Below are 17,544 nucleotides of genomic sequence, written 5' to 3' on the forward strand. Positions count from 1 at the left end.
CAAGCAATTCAGTCATCAGCACGTAAAAGTTGCCAGAGTTCATGACTTTGTAGGCCGGGCCGTTCAGGTGGCAGTGCTCAGATTAATGCTTAAGGCCAAGGGCACAAGACCTGCAGAGTGGCTTGTTTCCCCTCACAAAGTTTGGTAGTGCCTGGTGATTTTCTGGGGAGCCGGGCTCCAAATAGCACTTGTCACATCAAGTAAATGTATTGTGAGAAAAGGAAAGGCACGAGAATGAGAGGCTGAAAAGTGCTGCTTGGAATCAATGTTGGATTGTGGTTTGTTTTCGAAAGGCTTGTGTTTGAATGCAGCTGTGCTGCTTGTGTTTTGTCAAGTTGAGAAAGCAGAAATGTAGGCGAGGACGATGGTAAGGGACAGGTTGTAAAATACGGGTTTTGTGAGAAATATATGTGTATGAATGTTGGTTTCACTGCAGGGATGCTCAACTTTATGACTGACACTGCCTGAAAAGTCATAGAAGAAGAGCGAATGGTGCGTGTTTTGTGTTTGCATGGGAGGAATCAGTGCCAGGCAGCTCAGTAAGGGTACAGATTTTGGAGGACACGCTTGTAGCATTGCACAGTCAGGATGGCCGAGTGGTCTAAGGCACCAGACTCAAGGACTGTTTATCCTTACCTTACTAAAGGTTGGTGAATTCTGGTCCCTTTCTAGGGGCGTGGGTTCAAATCCCACTTCTGACATTAGCTTTTTTTAATCCACGCAAATGCCGTCAGCGTCAAACTGCCTGCTCAACTCTGCTTCAATTTGCATGTGGCCGCTTCAAGTACCTCAGCGGTATTGCCATTTGCCCACAAAAGCGAATTAGATCAGTACTTGAAGGGAAAAAATTTGACGGGCAATGTGGAAAGGGCAACGGATTGGGACTAATTGGACAGCTCTTTCAAAGAGCCGGCACAGGCACGATGGTCCGAATGGCCACCCTTGTGCTGTACCTACTATGATACTATGAAATGAAAGGCACCACTCACACAATGACTTCTTTTCCTCACAAAACTTGCCACATTCTAACTCTTTCCTCAGCGATAAGATTTCAAATCACACTTCTCCTTTCCCACACAAAAAAGGCAGCACACACAGAAAATTACATTCTTACCCTACCTCCATTGCTGCATTCCACATTGCATTCTAGTATTGTGGCTTTCAATCCCACTGCAGACAGTGGTGTTACTCAGATAAAAGGGCACCAGAGTCATAGAATGAAACTTCTTCCACACAAAGGCTGCTGATTCTGCTCCGTTACTCAGGGAATTACTTCCAATGCTACTTCTGACATTAACAGTTTGCCAGAAAAAGACAGCAGAGCCAAGCAATTCAGTCATCAGCACGTAAAAGTTGCCAGAGTTCATGACTTTGTAGGCCGGGCCGTTCAGGTGGCAGTGCTCAGATTAATGCTTAAGGCCAAGGGCACAAGACCTGCAGAGTGGCTTGTTTCCCCTCACAAAGTTTGGTAGTGCCTGGTGATTTTCTGGGGAGCCGGGCTCCAAATAGCACTTGTCACATCAAGTAAATGTATTGTGAGAAAAGGAAAGGCACGAGAATGAGAGGCTGAAAAGTGCTGCTTGGAATCAATGTTGGATTGTGGTTTGTTTTCGAAAGGCTTGTGTTTGAATGCAGCTGTGCTGCTTGTGTTTTGTCAAGTTGAGAAAGCAGAAATGTAGGCGAGGACGATGGTAAGGGACAGGTTGTAAAATACGGGTTTTGTGAGAAATATATGTGTATGAATGTTGGTTTCACTGCAGGGATGCTCAACTTTATGACTGACACTGCCTGAAAAGTCATAGAAGAAGAGCGAATGGTGCGTGTTTTGTGTTTGCATGGGAGGAATCAGTGCCAGGCAGCTCAGTAAGGGTACAGATTTTGGAGGACACGCTTGTAGCATTGCACAGTCAGGATGGCCGAGTGGTCTAAGGCACCAGACTCAAGGACTGTTTATCCTTACCTTACTAAAGGTTGGTGAATTCTGGTCCCTTTCTAGGGGTGTGGGTTCAAATCCCACTTCTGACATTACCTTTTTTTAATCCACGCAAATGCCGTCAGCGTCAAACAGCCTGCTCAACTCTGCTTCAATTTGCATGTGGCCGCTTCAAGTGCCTCAGCGGTATTGCCATTTGCCCACAAAAGCGAATTAGATCAGTACTTGAAGGGAAAAAATTTGACGGGCAATGTGGAAAGGGCAACGGATTGGGACTAATTGGACAGCTCTTTCAAAGAGCCGGCACAGGCACGATGGTCCGAATGGCCACCCTTGTGCTGTACCTACTATGATACTTTGAAATGAAAGGCACCACTCACACAATGACTTCTTTTCCTCACAAAACTTGCCACATTCTAACTTTTTCCTCAGCGATAAGATTTCAAATCACACTTCTCCTTTCCCACACAAAAAAGGCAGCACACACAGAAAATTACATTCTTACCCTACCTCCATTGCTGCATTCCACATTGCTTTCTCGTATTGTGGCTTTCAATCCCACTGCTGACAGTGGTGTTACTCAGATAAAAGGGCACCAGAGTCATAGAATGAAACTTCTTCCACACAAAGGCTGCTGATTCTGCTCCGTTACTCAGGGAATTACTTCCAATGCTACTTCTGACATTAACAGTTTGCCAGAAAAAGACAGCAGAGCCAAGCAATTCAATCATCAGCACGTAAAAGTTGCCAGAGTTCATGACTTTGTAGGCCGGGCCGTTCAGGTGGCAGTGCTCAGATTAATGCTTAAGGCCAAGGGCACAAGACCTGCAGAGTGGCTTGTTTCCCCTCACAAAGTTTGGTAGTGCCTGGTGATTTTCTGGGGAGCCGGGCTCCAAATAGCACTTGTCACATCAAGTAAATGTATTGTGAGAAAAGGAAAGGCACGAGAATGAGAGGCTGAAAAGTGCTGCTTGGAATCAATGTTGGATTGTGGTTTGTTTTCGAAAGGCTTGTGTTTGAATGCAGCTGTGCTGCTTGTGTTTTGTCAAGTTGAGAAAGCAGAAATGTAGGCGAGGACGATGGTAAGGGACAGGTTGTAAAATACGGGTTTTGTGAGAAATATATGTGTATGAATGTTGGTTTCACTGCAGGGATGCTCAACTTTATGACTGACACTGCCTGAAAAGTCATAGAAGAAGAGCGAATGGTGCGTGTTTTGTGTTTGCATGGGAGGAATCAGTGCCAGGCAGCTCAGTAAGGGTACAGATTTTGGAGGACACGCTTGTAGCATTGCACAGTCAGGATGGCCGAGTGGTCTAAGGCGCCAGACTCAAGGACTGTTTATCCTTACCTTACTAAAGGTTGGTGAATTCTGGTCCCTTTCTAGGGGCGTGGGTTCAAATCCCACTTCTGACATTAGCTATTTTTAATCCACGCAAATGCCGTCAGCGTCAAACAGCCTGCTCAACTCTGCTTCAATTTGCATGTGGCCGCTTCAAATACCTCAGCGGTATTGCCATTTGCCCACAAAAGCGAATTCGATCAGTACTTGAAGGGAAAAAATTTGACGGGCAATGTGGAAAGGGCAACGGATTGGGACTAATTGGACAGCTCTTTCAAAGAGCCGGCACAGGCACGATGGTCCGAATGGCCACCCTTGTGCTGTACCTACTATGATACTATGAAATGAAAGGCACCACTCACACAATGACTTCTTTTCCTCACAAAACTTGCCACATTCTAACTCTTTCCTCAGCGATAAGATTTCAAATCACACTTCTCCTTTCCCACACAAAAAAGGCAGCACACACAGAAAATTACATTCTTACCCTACCTCCATTGCTGCATTCCACATTGCTTTCTAGTATTGTGGCTTTCAATCCCACTGCAGACAGTGGTGTTACTCAGATAAAAGGGCACCAGAGTCATAGAATGAAACTTCTTCCACACAAAGGCTGCTGATTCTGCTCCGTTACTCAGGGAATTACTTCCAATGCTACTTCTGACATTAACAGTTTGCCAGAAAAAGACAGCAGAGCCAAGCAATTCAGTCATCAGCACGTAAAAGTTGCCAGAGTTCATGACTTTGTAGGCCGGGCCGTTCAGGTGGCAGTGCTCAGATTAATGCTTAAGGCCAAGGGCACAAGACCTGCAGAGTGGCTTGTTTCCCCTCACAAAGTTTGGTAGTGCCTGGTGATTTTCTGGGGAGCCGGGCTCCAAATAGCACTTGTCACATCAAGTAAATGTATTGTGAGAAAAGGAAAGGCACGAGAATGAGAGGCTGAAAAGTGCTGCTTGGAATCAATGTTGGATTGTGGTTTGTTTTCGAAAGGCTTGTGTTTGAATGCAGCTGTGCTGCTTGTGTTTTGTCAAGTTGAGAAAGCAGAAATGTAGGCGAGGACGATGGTAAGGGACAGGTTGTAAAATACGGGTTTTGTGAGAAATATATGTGTATGAATGTTGGTTTCACTGCAGGGATGCTCAACTTTATGACTGACACTGCCTGAAAAGTCAAAGAAGAAGAGCGAATGGTGCGTGTTTTGTGTTTGCATGGGAGGAATCAGTGCCAGGCAGCTCAGTAAGGGTACAGATTTTGGAGGACACGCTTGTAGCATTGCACAGTCAGGATGGCCGAGTGGTCTAAGGCGCCAGACTCAAGGACTGTTTATCCTTACCTTCGTAAAGGTTGGTGAATTCTGGTCCCTTTCTCGGGGCGTGGGTTCAAATCCCACTTCTGACATTAGCTATTTTTAATCCACGCAAATGCCGTCAGCGTCAAACAGCCTGCTCAACTCTGCTTCAATTTGCATGTGGCCGCTTCAAGTACCTCAGCGGTATTGCCATTTGCCCACAAAAGCGAATTAGATCAGTCCTTGAAGGGAAAAAATTTGACGGGCAATGTGGAAAGGGCAACGGAATGGGACGAATTGGACAGCTCTTTCAAAGAGCCGGCACAGGCACGATGGTCCGAATGGCCACCCTTGTGCTGTACCTACTATGATCCTATGAAATGAAAGGCACCACTCACACAATGACTTCTTTTCCTCACAAAACTTGCCACATTCTAACTCTTTCCTCAGCGATAAGATTTCAAATCACACTTCTCCTTTCCCACACAAAAAAGGCAGCACACACAGAAAATTACATTCTTACCCTACCTCCATTGCTGCATTCCACATTGCTTTCTAGTATTGTGGCTTTCAATCCCACTGCAGACAGTGGTGTTACTCAGATAAAAGGGCACCAGAGTCATAGAATGAAACTTCTTCCACACAAAGGCTGCTGATTCTGCTCCGTTACTCAGGGAATTACTTCCAATGCTACTTCTGACATTAACAGTTTGCCAGAAAAAGACAGCAGAGCCAAGCAATTCAGTCATCAGCACGTAAAAGTTGCCAGAGTTCATGACTTCGTCAGCCGGGCCGTTCAGGTGGCAGTGCTCAGATCAATGCTTAAGGCCAAGGGCACAAGACCTGCAGAGTGGCTTGTTTCCCCTCACAAAGTTTGGTAGTGCCTGGTGATTTTCTGGGGAGCCGGGCTCCAAATAGCACTTGTCACATCAAGTAAATGTATTGTGAGAAAAGGAAAGGCACGAGAATGAGAGGCTGAAAAGTGCTGCTTGGAATCAATGTTGGATTGTGGTTTGTTTTCGAAAGGCTTGTGTTTGAATGCAGCTGTGCTGCTTGTGTTTTGTCAAGTTGAGAAAGCAGAAATGTAGGCGAGGACGATGGTAAGGGACAGGTTGTAAAATACGGGTTTTGTGAGAAATATATGTGTATGAATGTTGGTTTCACTGCAGGGATGCTCAACTTTATGACTGACACTGCCTGAAAAGTCATAGAAGAAGAGCGAATGGTGCGTGTTTTGTGTTTGCATGGGAGGAATCAGTGCCAGGCAGCTCAGTAAGGGTACAGATTTTGGAGGACACGCTTGTAGCATTGCACAGTCAGGATGGCCGAGTGGTCTAAGGCGCCAGACTCAAGGACTGTTTATCTTTACCTTACTAAAGGTTGGTGAATTCTGGTCCCTTTCTAGGGGCGTGGGTTCAAATCCCACTTCTGACATTAGCTTTTTTTAATCCACGCAAATGCCGTCAGCGTCAAACTGCCTGCTCAACTCTGCTTCAATTTGCATGTGGCCGCTTCAAGTGCCTCAGCGGTATTGCCATTTGCCCACAAAAGCGAATTAGATCAGTACTTGAAGGGAAAAAATTTGACGGGCAATGTGGAAAGGGCAACGGATTGGGACTAATTGGGCAGCTCTTTCAAAGAGCCGGCACAGGCACAATGGTCCGAATGGCGACCCTTGTGCTGTACCTACTATGATACTATGAAATGAAAGGCACCACTCACACAATGACTTCTTTTCCTCACAAAACTTGCCACATTCTAACTTTTTCCTCAGCGATAAGATTTCAAATCACACTTCTCCTTTCCCACACAAAAAAGGCAGCACACACAGAAAATTACATTCTTACCCTACCTCCATTGCTGCATTCCACATTGCTTTCTAGTATTGTGGCTTTCAATCCCACTGCAGACAGTGGTGTTACTCAGATAAAAGGGCACCAGAGTCATAGAATGAAACTTCTTCCACACAAAGGCTGCTGATTCTGCTCCGTTACTCAGGGAATTACTTCCAATGCTACTTCTGACATTAACAGTTTGCCAGAAAAAGACAGCAGAGCCAAGCAATTCAGTCATCAGCACGTAAAAGTTGCCAGAGTTCATGACTTTGTAGGCCGGGCCGTTCAGGTGGCAGTGCTCAGATTAATGCTTAAGGCCAAGGGCACAAGACCTGCAGAGTGGCTTGTTTCCCCTCACAAAGTTTGGTAGTGCCTGGTGATTTTCTGGGGAGCCGGGCTCCAAATAGCACTTGTCACATCAAGTAAATGTATTGTGAGAAAAGGAAAGGCACGAGAATGAGAGGCTGAAAAGTGCTGCTTGGAATCAATGTTGGATTGTGGTTTGTTTTCGAAAGGCTTGTGTTTGAATGCAGCTGTGCTGCTTGTGTTTTGTCAAGTTGAGAAAGCAGAAATGTAGGCGAGGACGATGGTAAGGGACAGGTTGTAAAATACGGGTTTTGTGAGAAATATATGTGTATGAATGTTGGTTTCACTGCAGGGATGCTCAACTTTATGACTGACACTGCCTGAAAAGTCATAGAAGAAGAGCGAATGGTGCGTGTTTTGTGTTTGCATGGGAGGAATCAGTGCCAGGCAGCTCAGTAAGGGTCCAGATTTTGGAGGACACGCTTGTAGCATTCCACAGTCAGGATGGCCGAGTGGTCTAAGGCACCAGACTCAAGGACTGTTTATTCTTCCTAAAGGTTGGTGAATTCTGGTCCCTTTCCAGGGGCGTGGGTTCAAATCCCACTTCTGACATTAGCTTTTTTTAATCCACGCAAATGCCGTCAGCGTCAAACTGCCTGCTCAACTCTGCTTCAATTTGCATGTGGCCGCTTCAAGTACCTCAGCGGTATTGCCATTTGCCCACAAAAGCGAATTCGATCAGGAAACTTGAAGGGAAAAAATTTGACGGGCAATGTGGAAAGGGCAACGGATTGGGACTAATTGGACAGCTCTTTCAAAGAGCCGGCACAGGCACGATGGTCCGAATGGCCACCCTTGTGCTGTACCTACTATGATACTATGAAATGAAAGGCACCACTCACACAATGACTTCTTTTCCTCACAAAACTTGCCACATTCTAACTTTTTCCTCAGCGATAAGATTTCAAATCACACTTCTCCTTTCCCACACAAAAAAGGCAGCACACACAGAAAATTACATTCTTACCCTACCTCCATTGCTGCATTCCACATTGCTTTCTAGTATTGTGGCTTTCAATCCCACTGCTGACAGTGGTGTTACTCAGATAAAAGGGCACCAGAGTCATAGAATGAAACTTCTTCCACACAAAGGCTGCTGATTCTGCTCCGTTACTCAGGGAATTACTTCCAATGCTACTTCTGACATTAACAGTTTGCCAGAAAAAGACAGCAGAGCCAAGCAATTCAGTCATCAGCACGTAAAAGTTGCCAGAGTTCATGACTTTGTAGGCCGGGCCGTTCAGGTGGCAGTGCTCAGATTAATGCTTAAGGCCAAGGGCACAAGACCTGCAGAGTGGCTTGTTTCCCCTCACAAAGTTTGGTAGTGCCTGGTGATTTTCTGGGGAGCCGGGCTCCAAATAGCACTTGTCACATCAAGTAAATGTATTGTGAGAAAAGGAAAGGCACGAGAATGAGAGGCTGAAAAGTGCTGCTTGGAATCAATGTTGGATTGTGGTTTGTTTTCGAAAGGCTTGTGTTTGAATGCAGCTGTGCTGCTTGTGTTTTGTCAAGTTGAGAAAGCAGAAATGTAGGCGAGGACGATGGTAAGGGACAGGTTGTAAAATACGGGTTTTGTGAGAAATATATGTGTATGAATGTTGGTTTCACTGCAGGGATGCGCAACTTTATGACTTACATTGCCTGAAAAGTCACAGAAGAAGAGCGAATGGTGCGTGTTTTGTGTTTGCATGGGAGGAATCAGTGCCAGGCAGCTCAGTAAGGGTACAGATTTTGGAGGACACGCTTGTAGCATTGCACAGTCAGGATGGCCGAGTGGTCTAAGGCGCCAGACTCAAGGACTGTTTATCCTCACCTTACTAAAGGTTGGTGAATTCTGGTCCCTTTCTAGGGGCGTGGGTTCAAATCCCACTTCTGACATTAGCTTTTTTTAATCCACGCAAATGCCGTCAGCGTCAAACTGCCTGCTCAACTCTGCTTCAATTTGCATGTGGCCGCTTCAAGTGCCTCAGCGGTATTGCCATTTGCCCACAAAAGCGAATTAGATCAGTACTTGAAGGGAAAAAATTTGACGGGCAATGTGGAAAGGGCAACGGATTGGGACTAATTGGACAGCTCTTTCAAAGAGCCGGCACAGGCACGATGGTCCGAATGGCCACCCTTGTGCTGTACCTACTATGATCCTATGAAATGAAAGGCACCACTCACACAATGACTTCTTTTCCTCACAAAACTTGCCACATTCTAACTTTTTCCTCAGCGATAAGATTTCAAATCACACTTCTCCTTTCCCACACAAAAAAGGCAGCACACACAGAAAATTACATTCTTACCCTACCTCCATTGCTGCATTCCACATTGCTTTCTAGTATTGTGGCTTTCAATCCCACTGCAGACAGTGGTGTTACTCAGATAAAAGGGCACCAGAGTCATAGAATGAAACTTCTTCCACACAAAGGCTGCTGATTCTGCTCCGTTACTCAGGGAATTACTTCCAATGCTACTTCTGACATTAACAGTTTGCCAGAAAAAGACAGCAGAGCCAAGCAATTCAGTCATCAGCACGTAAAAGTTGCCAGAGTTCATGACTTTGTAGGCCGGGCCGTTCAGGTGGCAGTGCTCAGATTAATGCTTAAGGCCAAGGGCACAAGACCTGCAGAGTGGCTTGTTTCCCCTCACAAAGTTTGGTAGTGCCTGGTGATTTTCTGGGGAGCCGGGCTCCAAATAGCACTTGTCACATCAAGTAAATGTATTGTGAGTAAAGGAAAGGCACGAGAATGAGAGGCTGAAAAGTGCTGCTTGGAATCAATGTTGGATTGTGGTTTGTTTTCGAAAGGCTTGTGTTTGAATGCAGCTGTGCTGCTTGTGTTTTGTCAAGTTGAGAAAGCAGAAATGTAGGCGAGGACGATGGTAAGGGACAGGTTGTAAAATACGGGTTTTGTGAGAAATATATGTGTATGAATGTTGGTTTCACTGCAGGGATGCTCAACTTTATGACTGACACTGCCTGAAAAGTCATAGAAGAAGAGCGAATGGTGCGTGTTTTGTGTTTGCATGGGAGGAATCAGTGCCAGGCAGCTCAGTAAGGGTACAGATTTTGGAGGACACGCTTGTAGCATTCCACAGTCAGGATGGCCGAGTGGTCTCAGGCACCAGACTCAAGGACTGTTTATTCTTCTTAAAGGTTGGTGAATTCTGGTCCCTTTCCAGGGGCGTGGGTTCAAATCCCACTTCTGACATTAGCTTTTTTTAATCCACGCAAATGCCGTCAGCGTCAAACTGCCTGCTCAACTCTGCTTCAATTTGCATGTGGCCGCTTCAAGTGCCTCAGCGGTATTGCCATTTGCCCACAAAAGCGAATTAGATCAGTACTTGAAGGGAAAAAATTTGACGGGCAATGTGGAAAGGGCAACGGATTGGGACTAATTGGGCAGCTCTTTCAAAGAGCCGGCACAGGCACAATGGTCCGAATGGCCACCCTTGTGCTGTACCTACTATGATACTATGAAATGAAAGGCACCACTCACACAATGACTTCTTTTCCTCACAAAACTTGCCACATTCTAACTTTTTCCTCAGCGATAAGATTTCAAATCACACTTCTCCTTTCCCACACAAAAAAGGCAGCACACACAGAAAATTACATTCTTACCCTACCTCCATTGCTGCATTCCACATTGCTTTCTAGTATTGTGGCTTTCAATCCCACTGCAGACAGTGGTGTTACTCAGATAAAAGGGCACCAGAGTCATAGAATGAAACTTCTTCCACACAAAGGCTGCTGATTCTGCTCCGTTACTCAGGGAATTACTTCCAATGCTACTTCTGACATTAACAGTTTGCCAGAAAAAGACAGCAGAGCCAAGCAATTCAGTCATCAGCACGTAAAAGTTGCCAGAGTTCATGACTTTGTAGGCCGGGCCGTTCAGGTGGCAGTGCTCAGATTAATGCTTAAGGCCAAGGGCACAAGACCTGCAGAGTGGCTTGTTTCCCCTCACAAAGTTTGGTAGTGCCTGGTGATTTTCTGGGGAGCCGGGCTCCAAATAGCACTTGTCACATCAAGTAAATGTATTGTGAGAAAAGGAAAGGCACGAGAATGAGAGGCTGAAAAGTGCTGCTTGGAATCAATGTTGGATTGTGGTTTGTTTTCGAAAGGCTTGTGTTTGAATGCAGCTGTGCTGCTTGTGTTTTGTCAAGTTGAGAAAGCAGAAATGTAGGCGAGGACGATGGTAAGGGACAGGTTGTAAAATACGGGTTTTGTGAGAAATATATGTGTATGAATGTTGGTTTCACTGCAGGGATGCTCAACTTTATGACTGACACTGCCTGAAAAGTCATAGAAGAAGAGCGAATGGTGCGTGTTTTGTGTTTGCATGGGAGGAATCAGTGCCAGGCAGCTCAGTAAGGGTACAGATTTTGGAGGACACGCTTGTAGCATTGCACAGTCAGGATGGCCGAGTGGTCTAAGGCACCAGACTCAAGGACTGTTTATTCTTCCTAAAGGTTGGTGAATTCTGGTCCCTTTCTAGGGGCGTGGGTTCAAATCCCACTTCTGACATTAGCTTTTTTTAATCCACGCAAATGCCGTCAGCGTCAAACTGCCTGCTCAACTCTGCTTCAATTTGCATGTGGCCGCTTCAAGTACCTCAGCGGTATTGCCATTTGCCCACAAAAGCGAATTCGATCAGTATACTTGAAGGGAAAAAATTTGACGGGCAATGTGGAAAGGGCAACGGATTGGGACTAATTGGACAGCTCTTTCAAAGAGCCGGCACAGGCACGATGGTCCGAATGGCCACCCTTGTGCTGTACCTACTATGATACTATGAAATGAAAGGCACCACTCACACAATGACTTCTTTTCCTCACAAAACTTGCCACATTCTAACTCTTTCCTCAGCGATAAGATTTCAAATCACACTTCTCCTTTCCCACACAAAAAAGGCAGCACACACAGAAAATTACATTCTTACCCTACCTCCATTGCTGCATTCCACATTGCTTTCTAGTATTGTGGCTTTCAATCCCACTGCTGACAGTGGTGTTACTCAGATAAAAGGGCACCAGAGTCATAGAATGAAACTTCTTCCACACAAAGGCTGCTGATTCTGCTCCGTTACTCAGGGAATTACTTCCAATGCTACTTCTGACATTAACAGTTTGCCAGAAAAAGACAGCAGAGCCAAGCAATTCAGTCATCAGCACGTAAAAGTTGCCAGAGTTCATGACTTTGTAGGCCGGGCCGTTCAGGTGGCAGTGCTCAGATTAATGCTTAAGGCCAAGGGCACAAGACCTGCAGAGTGGCTTGTTTCCCCTCACAAAGTTTGGTAGTGCCTGGTGATTTTCTGGGGAGCCGGGCTCCAAATAGCACTTGTCACATCAAGTAAATGTATTGTGAGAAAAGGAAAGGCACGAGAATGAGAGGCTGAAAAGTGCTGCTTGGAATCAATGTTGGATTGTGGTTTGTTTTCGAAAGGCTTGTGTTTGAATGCAGCTGTGCTGCTTGTGTTTTGTCAAGTTGAGAAAGCAGAAATGTAGGCGAGGACGATGGTAAGGGACAGGTTGTAAAATACGGGTTTTGTGAGAAATATATGTGTATGAATGTTGGTTTCACTGCAGGGATGCTCAACTTTATGACTGACACTGCCTGAAAAGTCATAGAAGAAGAGCGAATGGTGCGTGTTTTGTGTTTGCATGGGAGGAATCAGTGCCAGGCAGCTCAGTAAGGGTACAGATTTTGGAGGACACGCTTGTAGCATTGCACAGTCAGGATGGCCGAGTGGTCTAAGGCGCCAGACTCAAGGACTGTTTATCCTTACCTTACGAAATGTTGGTGAATTCTGGTCCCTTTCTAGGGGCGTGGGTTCAAATCCCACTTCTGACATTAGCTATTTTTAATCCACGCAAATGCCGTCAGCGTCAAACAGCCTGCTCAACTCTGCTTCAATTTGCATGTGGCCGCTTCAAGTGCCTCAGCGGTATTGCCATTTGCCCACAAAAGCGAATTAGATCAGTACTTGAAGGGAAAAAATTTGACGGGCAATGTGGAAAGGGCAACGGAATGGGACTAATTGGACAGCTCTTTCAAAGAGCCGGCACAGGCACGATGGTCCGAATGGCCACCCTTGTGCTGTACCTACTATGATACTATGAAATGAAAGGCACCACTCACACAATGACTTCTTTTCCTCACAAAACTTGCCACATTCTAACTTTTTCCTCAGCGATAAGATTTCAAATCACACTTCTCCTTTCCCACACAAAAAAGGCAGCACACACAGAAAATTACATTCTTACCCTACCTCCATTGCTGCATTCCACATTGCTTTCTAGTATTGTGGCTTTCAATCCCACTGCAGACAGTGGTGTTACTCAGATAAAAGGGCACCAGAGTCATAGAATGAAACTTCTTCCACACAAAGGCTGCTGATTCTGCTCCGTTACTCAGGGAATTACTTCCAATGCTACTTCTGACATTAACAGTTTGCCAGAAAAAGACAGCAGAGCCAAGCAATTCAGTCATCAGCACGTAAAAGTTGCCAGAGTTCATGACTTTGTAGGCCGGGCCGTTCAGGTGGCAGTGCTCAGATTAATGCTTAAGGCCAAGGGCACAAGACCTGCAGAGTGGCTTGTTTCCCCTCACAAAGTTTGGTAGTGCCTGGTGATTTTCTGGGGAGCCGGGCTCCAAATAGCACTTGTCACATCAAGTAAATGTATTGTGAGTAAAGGAAAGGCACGAGAATGAGAGGCTGAAAAGTGCTGCTTGGAATCAATGTTGGATTGTGGTTTGTTTTCGAAAGGCTTGTGTTTGAATGCAGCTGTGCTGCTTGTGTTTTGTCAAGTTGAGAAAGCAGAAATGTAGGCGAGGACGATGGTAAGGGACAGGTTGTAAAATACGGGTTTTGTGAGAAATATATGTGTATGAATGTTGGTTTCACTGCAGGGATGCTCAACTTTATGACTGACACTGCCTGAAAAGTCATAGAAGAAGAGCGAATGGTGCGTGTTTTGTGTTTGCATGGGAGGAATCAGTGCCAGGCAGCTCAGTAAGGGTACAGATTTTGGAGGACACGCTTGTAGCATTCCACAGTCAGGATGGCCGAGTGGTCTCAGGCACCAGACTCAAGGACTGTTTATTCTTCTTAAAGGTTGGTGAATTCTGGTCCCTTTCCAGGGGCGTGGGTTCAAATCCCACTTCTGACATTAGCTTTTTTTAATCCACGCAAATGCCGTCAGCGTCAAACTGCCTGCTCAACTCTGCTTCAATTTGCATGTGGCCGCTTCAAGTGCCTCAGCGGTATTGCCATTTGCCCACAAAAGCGAATTAGATCAGTACTTGAAGGGAAAAAATTTGACGGGCAATGTGGAAAGGGCAACGGATTGGGACTAATTGGGCAGCTCTTTCAAAGAGCCGGCACAGGCACAATGGTCCGAATGGCCACCCTTGTGCTGTACCTACTATGATACTATGAAATGAAAGGCACCACTCACACAATGACTTCTTTTCCTCACAAAACTTGCCACATTCTAACTTTTTCCTCAGCGATAAGATTTCAAATCACACTTCTCCTTTCCCACACAAAAAAGGCAGCACACACAGAAAATTACATTCTTACCCTACCTCCATTGCTGCATTCCACATTGCTTTCTAGTATTGTGGCTTTCAATCCCACTGCAGACAGTGGTGTTACTCAGATAAAAGGGCACCAGAGTCATAGAATGAAACTTCTTCCACACAAAGGCTGCTGATTCTGCTCCGTTACTCAGGGAATTACTTCCAATGCTACTTCTGACATTAACAGTTTGCCAGAAAAAGACAGCAGAGCCAAGCAATTCAGTCATCAGCACGTAAAAGTTGCCAGAGTTCATGACTTTGTAGGCCGGGCCGTTCAGGTGGCAGTGCTCAGATTAATGCTTAAGGCCAAGGGCACAAGACCTGCAGAGTGGCTTGTTTCCCCTCACAAAGTTTGGTAGTGCCTGGTGATTTTCTGGGGAGCCGGGCTCCAAATAGCACTTGTCACATCAAGTAAATGTATTGTGAGAAAAGGAAAGGCACGAGAATGAGAGGCTGAAAAGTGCTGCTTGGAATCAATGTTGGATTGTGGTTTGTTTTCGAAAGGCTTGTGTTTGAATGCAGCTGTGCTGCTTGTGTTTTGTCAAGTTGAGAAAGCAGAAATGTAGGCGAGGACGATGGTAAGGGACAGGTTGTAAAATACGGGTTTTGTGAGAAATATATGTGTATGAATGTTGGTTTCACTGCAGGGATGCTCAACTTTATGACTGACACTGCCTGAAAAGTCATAGAAGAAGAGCGAATGGTGCGTGTTTTGTGTTTGCATGGGAGGAATCAGTGCCAGGCAGCTCAGTAAGGGTACAGATTTTGGAGGACACGCTTGTAGCATTGCACAGTCAGGATGGCCGAGTGGTCTAAGGCACCAGACTCAAGGACTGTTTATTCTTCCTAAAGGTTGGTGAATTCTGGTCCCTTTCTAGGGGCGTGGGTTCAAATCCCACTTCTGACATTAGCTTTTTTTAATCCACGCAAATGCCGTCAGCGTCAAACTGCCTGCTCAACTCTGCTTCAATTTGCATGTGGCCGCTTCAAGTACCTCAGCGGTATTGCCATTTGCCCACAAAAGCGAATTCGATCAGTATACTTGAAGGGAAAAAATTTGACGGGCAATGTGGAAAGGGCAACGGATTGGGACTAATTGGACAGCTCTTTCAAAGAGCCGGCACAGGCACAATGGTCCGAATGGCCACCCTTGTGCTGTACCTACTATGATACTATGAAATGAAAGGCACCACTCACACAATGACTTCTTTTCCTCACAAAACTTGCCACATTCTAACTTTTTCCTCAGCGATAAGATTTCAAATCACACTTCTCCTTTCCCACACAAAAAAGGCAGCACACACAGAAAATTACATTCTTACCCTACCTCCATTGCTGCATTCCACATTGCTTTCTAGTATTGTGGCTTTCAATCCCACTGCTGACAGTGGTGTTACTCAGATAAAAGGGCACCAGAGTCATAGAATGAAACTTCTTCCACACAAAGGCTGCTGATTCTGCTCCGTTACTCAGGGAATTACTTCCAATGCTACTTCTGACATTAACAGTTTGCCAGAAAAAGACAGCAGAGCCAAGCAATTCAGTCATCAGCACGTAAAAGTTGCCAGAGTTCATGACTTTGTAGGCCGGGCCGTTCAGGTGGCAGTGCTCAGATTAATGCTTAAGGCCAAGGGCACAAGACCTGCAGAGTGGCTTGTTTCCCCTCACAAAGTTTGGTAGTGCCTGGTGATTTTCTGGGGAGCCGGGCTCCAAATAGCACTTGTCACATCAAGTAAATGTATTGTGAGAAAAGGAAAGGCACGAGAATGAGAGGCTGAAAAGTGCTGCTTGGAATCAATGTTGGATTGTGGTTTGTTTTCGAAAGGCTTGTGTTTGAATGCAGCTGTGCTGCTTGTGTTTTGTCAAGTTGAGAAAGCAGAAATGTAGGCGAGGACGATGGTAAGGGACAGGTTGTAAAATACGGGTTTTGTGAGAAATATATGTGTATGAATGTTGGTTTCACTGCAGGGATGCTCAACTTTATGACTGACACTGCCTGAAAAGTCATAGAAGAAGAGCGAATGGTGCGTGTTTTGTGTTTGCATGGGAGGAATCAGTGCCAGGCAGCTCAGTAAGGGTACAGATTTTGGAGGACACGCTTGTAGCATTGCACAGTCAGGATGGCCGAGTGGTCTAAGGCGCCAGACTCAAGGACTGTTTATCCTTACCTTACGAAATGTTGGTGAATTCTGGTCCCTTTCTAGGGGCGTGGGTTCAAATCCCACTTCTGACATTAGCTTTTTTTAATCCACGCAAATGCCGTCAGCGTCAAACAGCCTGCTCAACTCTGCTTCAATTTGCATGTGGCCGCTTCAAGTGCCTCAGCGGTATTGCCATTTGCCCACAAAAGCGAATTAGATCAGTACTTGAAGGGAAAAAATTTGACGGGCAATGTGGAAAGGGCAACGGAATGGGACTAATTGGACAGCTCTTTCAAAGAGCCGGCACAGGCACGATGGTCCGAATGGCCACCCTTGTGCTGTACCTACTATGATACTATGAAATGAAAGGCACCACTCACACAATGACTTCTTTTCCTCACAAAACTTGCCACATTCTAACTCTTTCCTCAGCGATAAGATTTCAAATCACACTTCTCCTTTCCCACACAAAAAAGGCAGCACACACAGAAAATTACATTCTTACCCTACCTCCATTGCTGCATTCCACATTGCTTTCTAGTATTGTGGCTTTCAATCCCACTGCAGACAGTGGTGTTACTCAGATAAAAGGGCACCAGAGTCATAGAATGAAACTTCTTCCACACAAAGGCTGCTGATTCTGCTCCGTTACTCAGGGAATTACTTCCAATGCTACTTCTGACATTAACAGTTTGCCAGAAAAAGACAGCAGAGCCAAGCAATTCAGTCATCAGCACGTAAAAGTTGCCAGAGTTCATGACTTCGTCGGCCGGGCCGTTCAGGTGGCAGTGCTCAGATTAATGCTTAAGGCCAAGGGCACAAGACCTGCAGAGTGGCTTGTTTCCCCTCACAAAGTTTGGTAGTGCCTGGTGATTTTCTGGGGAGCCGGGCTCCAAATAGCACTTGTCACATCAAGTAAATGTATTGTGAGAAAAGGAAAGGCACGAGAATGAGAGGCTGAAAAGTGCTGCTTGGAATCAATGTTGGATTGTGGTTTGTTTTCGAAAGGCTTGTGTTTGAATGCAGCTGTGCTGCTTGTGTTTTGTCAAGTTGAGAAAGCAGAAAT

General features: G+C 45.6%; 13 non-coding genes across 13 annotated transcripts; all 13 read left to right on the forward strand.

Moving 5' to 3' along the window:
• Positions 1-582: 582 nt before the first annotated feature.
• trnal-caa (transfer RNA leucine (anticodon CAA)) lies at positions 583-701 on the forward strand. The gene is made up of 2 exons: positions 583-620; positions 656-701. It is a non-coding gene; the product is annotated as a tRNA-Leu (tRNA).
• Positions 702-1,906: 1,205 nt separating this feature from the next.
• trnal-caa (transfer RNA leucine (anticodon CAA)) lies at positions 1,907-2,025 on the forward strand. The gene is made up of 2 exons: positions 1,907-1,944; positions 1,980-2,025. It is a non-coding gene; the product is annotated as a tRNA-Leu (tRNA).
• Positions 2,026-3,230: 1,205 nt separating this feature from the next.
• Positions 3,231-3,349, forward strand: trnal-caa (transfer RNA leucine (anticodon CAA)). The gene is made up of 2 exons: positions 3,231-3,268; positions 3,304-3,349. It is a non-coding gene; the product is annotated as a tRNA-Leu (tRNA).
• Positions 3,350-4,554: 1,205 nt separating this feature from the next.
• trnal-caa (transfer RNA leucine (anticodon CAA)) lies at positions 4,555-4,673 on the forward strand. Its single transcript has 2 exons — positions 4,555-4,592; positions 4,628-4,673. It is a non-coding gene; the product is annotated as a tRNA-Leu (tRNA).
• A 1,205-nt stretch (positions 4,674-5,878) lies between these two features.
• On the forward strand, positions 5,879-5,997 carry trnal-caa (transfer RNA leucine (anticodon CAA)). The gene is made up of 2 exons: positions 5,879-5,916; positions 5,952-5,997. It is a non-coding gene; the product is annotated as a tRNA-Leu (tRNA).
• A 1,205-nt stretch (positions 5,998-7,202) lies between these two features.
• On the forward strand, positions 7,203-7,316 carry trnal-caa (transfer RNA leucine (anticodon CAA)). Its single transcript has 2 exons — positions 7,203-7,240; positions 7,271-7,316. It is a non-coding gene; the product is annotated as a tRNA-Leu (tRNA).
• A 1,207-nt stretch (positions 7,317-8,523) lies between these two features.
• On the forward strand, positions 8,524-8,642 carry trnal-caa (transfer RNA leucine (anticodon CAA)). Its single transcript has 2 exons — positions 8,524-8,561; positions 8,597-8,642. It is a non-coding gene; the product is annotated as a tRNA-Leu (tRNA).
• A 1,205-nt stretch (positions 8,643-9,847) lies between these two features.
• trnal-caa (transfer RNA leucine (anticodon CAA)) lies at positions 9,848-9,961 on the forward strand. The gene is made up of 2 exons: positions 9,848-9,885; positions 9,916-9,961. It is a non-coding gene; the product is annotated as a tRNA-Leu (tRNA).
• Positions 9,962-11,166: 1,205 nt separating this feature from the next.
• Positions 11,167-11,280, forward strand: trnal-caa (transfer RNA leucine (anticodon CAA)). Its single transcript has 2 exons — positions 11,167-11,204; positions 11,235-11,280. It is a non-coding gene; the product is annotated as a tRNA-Leu (tRNA).
• A 1,207-nt stretch (positions 11,281-12,487) lies between these two features.
• Positions 12,488-12,606, forward strand: trnal-caa (transfer RNA leucine (anticodon CAA)). The gene is made up of 2 exons: positions 12,488-12,525; positions 12,561-12,606. It is a non-coding gene; the product is annotated as a tRNA-Leu (tRNA).
• A 1,205-nt stretch (positions 12,607-13,811) lies between these two features.
• trnal-caa (transfer RNA leucine (anticodon CAA)) lies at positions 13,812-13,925 on the forward strand. Its single transcript has 2 exons — positions 13,812-13,849; positions 13,880-13,925. It is a non-coding gene; the product is annotated as a tRNA-Leu (tRNA).
• A 1,205-nt stretch (positions 13,926-15,130) lies between these two features.
• On the forward strand, positions 15,131-15,244 carry trnal-caa (transfer RNA leucine (anticodon CAA)). Its single transcript has 2 exons — positions 15,131-15,168; positions 15,199-15,244. It is a non-coding gene; the product is annotated as a tRNA-Leu (tRNA).
• Positions 15,245-16,451: 1,207 nt separating this feature from the next.
• On the forward strand, positions 16,452-16,570 carry trnal-caa (transfer RNA leucine (anticodon CAA)). The gene is made up of 2 exons: positions 16,452-16,489; positions 16,525-16,570. It is a non-coding gene; the product is annotated as a tRNA-Leu (tRNA).
• The last annotated feature ends 974 nt before the right edge of the window (positions 16,571-17,544 follow it).

The sequence above is a fragment of the Heptranchias perlo genome, chromosome 13, assembly GCF_035084215.1.
Source record: "Heptranchias perlo isolate sHepPer1 chromosome 13, sHepPer1.hap1, whole genome shotgun sequence".
Classification (NCBI taxonomy): Eukaryota; Metazoa; Chordata; class Chondrichthyes; order Hexanchiformes; family Hexanchidae; genus Heptranchias; species Heptranchias perlo.